The sequence below is a fragment of the Rhinolophus ferrumequinum genome, chromosome X (assembly GCF_004115265.2).
Source record: "Rhinolophus ferrumequinum isolate MPI-CBG mRhiFer1 chromosome X, mRhiFer1_v1.p, whole genome shotgun sequence".
Classification (NCBI taxonomy): Eukaryota; Metazoa; Chordata; class Mammalia; order Chiroptera; family Rhinolophidae; genus Rhinolophus; species Rhinolophus ferrumequinum.
Window position 1 is genome coordinate 865,212 of NC_046284.1, and position 4,672 is coordinate 869,883.

At 37.7% G+C, this 4,672-nt stretch overlaps 1 pseudogene; it reads left to right on the plus strand.

Moving 5' to 3' along the window:
• The first annotated feature begins 2,865 nt into the window (after positions 1-2,865).
• On the plus strand, positions 2,866-4,032 carry LOC117024870 (PC4 and SFRS1-interacting protein-like; annotated as a pseudogene).
• The last annotated feature ends 640 nt before the right edge of the window (positions 4,033-4,672 follow it).

Genomic DNA, 4,672 nt, shown 5'->3' on the forward strand with positions numbered 1-4,672 from the left:
AGTGAACTTGAACAGAGATCATTCAAAATGATCATATTCTGAGGAGCAAAAGGGAAAAGAATGAAGAAAAGTGAAGAGAGACTGAGGGACTTACAGGATGTCATCAAGTGATACAACATACGCATTACAGGAATCCTGGGAGCTGGGAGGGTGAGAGAGAGGGGGAAGGTATGCAGAGAGATTATTTGAAGAGATAATGGCTGAAAACTTCCAAATTGAATAAAGACATAAATATACAAATCCAAAACCCTGAAGAACTCCAAGTGAGATAAACACAAAGAGACCCATCCCCAAGACACATTGGAATCAACCTGTGAAAAGCCAACACACAGAGAGATTCTTGAAAACAGACAGACAAAAGTCATTCATCATGTATAAGGGATCCCTAAGGAGACTATTAGCAAATTTCTCAGCAGAAACCTTGCAGCCCAGAAGGTCGTGAGATGATATATTTAAGAGCTGAGAGAAAAATTCGGTCAATTGAGAATGCTATACCAAGCAATACTGTCCTTCAAAATGACAGAGAAAGTCAAGACACTCTGAGAGAGACAAGAGCTGATGGAGCTCATTACCGCTAGCCCTGCTGTCCAAGGTAGGCTAAAGGGAGCCTGTCAAGTTGAAACTAAAGGACTCTAGACAGTAATTCAAAGGCATATGATAAGATAAAGTTCTCCAGTAAAGGTAAATATATGGACAAATAAAAACCTATGTTATTGTAATTTTTGTTCCTAACTCTATTTTTATTTTCTACAGAATATAAAGGACAAATGCATAAAATTTGATAATAAACCTATGTTAATGTGTACACAATATGGAAATATACAATTTGTGAAATCACTAACACAGAGAGGGAGGCAAAAGTGTAAAGGACTAGAGTTTTTTTCTTTTTTTACGCAGTTGCAGTTAAGCTGTTATCAATTTAAGACAGACTGGCATACTTTAAGATGTCATATGCAATCCCCATGGTAAGCACAAAGAAAACATCTATCGAGTATACACACAGAAAAACAAGAAGGGAATCTGAATGCATAACTACAAGGAAGGCAGTGATGGAGAACCTGAGGGACAAACAAACTATAAGAAATACAGAAAACAAGTCATAAAATGGAATAAGTAAGTGTTTCCCTACCAGTAAGTACTTTAAATGTAAATGCCTGAAACTCCCCAGTCAACAGACACAGATTGACAGAATGGATTGTTAAAAGAAATGATCCTACTATATGCTCTCTACTGGAGCCTCACTTGAGCTCTACGGGTATACATGGGGTGAAAGTAAAAGGACGGAAAAAGATTTTCCATGCAAATAGTAACTAAAAGAGAGCAGGGATGGCTATACTAATATCACACAAAATAGAATTTAAGTAAAAACTGTTAAAAGAGACAAAGAAGTACATTGTATAACGATAAAAGGGGCGATGAACCAGAAAGATATAATAATTATGAACATATCTGCACTAAATATCAGAGCTCCAAAATAGATGAAGAAAACATCGACAGACTTGAAGGAAGACATAGTCAGCTCTGCCATAATAGGAGACTTCAATAATCCACTTCCAATAATGGGTAGAACAACCAGACAGAAGACCAATAAGGAAATACAGGACTTGAACAACCCTACAGAACAATTGAACCTAACAAACACATACAGAGCACTGCACCCCAAAACAAAATAATGCACACTTTCTTTAGTGCACCTGGGTCGTTCTCCAGACAACACATTAGTCCACAAAACAAGTATGAATAAATTTGAAGAGATGGAAATCATGCCAAGTATCTTTTACAATCACGATGGAGTGAAACTTGAAATCAGTAGCAGAAGGAAAGCTGGGAAATACACAGATATGTGGAAATTAAGCAACGTACACCTAAACAAGCGGTGGCTCAAAGAAGACAGCACATGGGAAATCAGAAGCTTTCTTGAAAAAAATGAAAATTAAAACACAATTTACCAAAACTTAAGGGATGCAGTGAAAGCAGTCCTAAGAGGGCAATTTATAGCTGTAAACACTTGCATTACAAATGAAGATAGGTCTGAATCCAACAACCTAATTTTACACCACAAGGAACTAGGATGACAATAATAAACCAAACCTAAAGCTCTCATAAGGAATGAAAAATAATGACCATGCAGACATAAATAAAATAGAGAATAGAAAAGCGTTAGAGAAAAATCCATGAAATCAAGTGCTGGTTCTTTGAAAAGAGTTACAGAATTGACAAAACTTTTAGCTAGATTTACTTGGGGTCGGGGGGGGGAAGTGGGGGTAGACCGAAATCAGAAGGAATAAGGGGGATATTACTGCCAATTTACAAAAAGAAAAAGGATTAAAAGGGGTATATAAACAACTTCGACCAACTAGTTGGGTCTGTATGGTGATTCCCCTCCCAAATTAGGAACGGAATTACCGTAGGATCCAACAATTCTACTTCTAGGAAGGGAGGAAGACTGACTCAGTTTCATGGAAAATTGCCTTACCCTGTCAAGAAATTTGCTATGTATCAAAGGCAAAATTTTCATTAGGAGTATAGTTAGGGATTTAGCAATGATAGCATATGCTTAGAATTGTCTAATGGTCTAATAACTACACATAGTTAATTGTTAGCCATCTCTAAAGATCTTGTTTAAAAGGGGGTACTATATGATCTTTTAAAAATTCAGCTTGTAATTCAAATTTTTCACATAAAGAAAACTTCAGTCCTAAATGGCCTCACTGGCTTCCCTGGCGAATGGTATCAGACATTTAAAAGGAAAAACAAAAACAAAAAACAGTAACAGCCCTACAGAACTTTTCCAGAAAATACAGGAGGAACTCTTGCCGATCATTTTATGAGGGCAACATTACTTTTACACACACACACACACAAAAAAAAAAAAAAAAACAAAACAGAAAAAGACACTCCAAGGGGGAAAAAAGCACTACAGGCCAATATCCCTGGTGACTATAGATGTAAAACTCCCTAAGGGAATTTTAGAAATCTGAATCCAATGATACATGAAAAGTATCATGTGCAATCAAGCAGAGTTCATCCAAGGAATGCAAGGCCATTTTAACGTTAAAAAAATGCATCGGTGTATTTTGCCATATTAAGGGAAGGCAAGAAAAGCAATGACAATCATCACAATATATGACAGAAAAGTCATTGGATAATATAAAACATCCATTCATGATTAAAAAAAAAAATCTGCTCACTTAAGAAAGGAAGGGAAAGGAAGAATAAGCCAAGAGAAGAGCCCGACAAAAATGACAAAAAAGAGGGGAAGAAAGAAGTTGAGTCAGAAAGGGAAATTTTCGCTGAAGCGGATGTAACTATCAAGAGAAAGGAGATGGTTAAGAAGGCGGAAAGAAGAGAAAAGGTGGAAGAAACTTTCAGACTGCTCCCAGAAGGAATAGGCTGAAAGGCCAACATGAGAAAGAAGCAGCAGATAGAAAACGCAAACAAGAGGAACAAATGGAAACTGAGCGGCAGAATCAAGATGCAGGAAAAGAAGCCAGAAGTTAAGGAAGTGGAGAAGAAACAAGAAACATCAATGGATTCTCGACTTCCAAGGATACACGGTGAAATAAAGACTTCACTCTAAATTGACAACCTTGATGTGAAGAGATGCATCGAGGCCTTGGATGAACTTGTTTCACTTCAGGTCACAAGGCAACAAGCTCAGAAATGATTACAACACTGAAAAAATGACGGCGACTCAACGTGACTCTGATTATTATGGGAAAGTCTGCAATGATGTATGTATAACGGGTTTAAGAACACGTTTTGGGTTGGTGAAGGAGATTCTGTAACCACACAAGTGCTGAATAAATCTCTTGCAGAACAAAGGCAGCGCGGGGAAGCAAATAAAACCAAAGATCAAGGGAGGAAAGGGCCAGACAAGAAGCTAGAAAGGGAACAAACAGGTTCAAAGACTCTAGATGGGGGCTTGCACGCTCAAGAGGGCAGTCAGCCACAACGTAATGAGACAGCACTGAAAAAAGGGAAGGCGAGGCCAGCAGTAAGGAAAAGCCAGCCCGTGAAGAGAGACACTGAAGTGTCTCTGAAGGAGCTCTCCGCTAGATAACTAGGTTGACATGCCTGGGATGTAGACATATGGTGATGGAAGGAGAACTGACTCTGGGTGGTGAGCCCACAATGTGATATGTAGATGATGGATTACAGAATTGTACACCTGAAACCTATGTAACTTGACCAACCATTGTCACCCCAAAAAAAAAAAAAAAAAAAAAAGAGTGCTTGAGAAGTTTCTAATGGTTTTGATTTGAGCTATTTAGACGTCTGAAAGTTTTAAATTTTTACAAGCATAGGTTTTGATGTTTAAAACTTGTTTTGAGGGAGAAAGTCCCTTTATCTTTGTTTAAAAGTAATTAAACATTGCTTAATTGTACTTGTGCAGTATTAACAGCTACGTTACACAGTGAGTGTGAGGGAAATTCCATTTAGGAAATGTTGAACTGCTTTTCCAGACATTGGTTGTAGCATATTTTCAGTTAGTGTGTGTGTGTATATGTTCATGCATAATCAACAGTAGAAAAAAGTTACATTTCTAACACTGCTTACTCGTTTGAGTATAAACCTTTCCTCTTTTCCCAAATACCGTGGGTTTTGTGCATAGGTTTTCACAAATCGTGGATTTACCAGACCATCTTTTGGCTGTTTGTGGGTTTTGGGT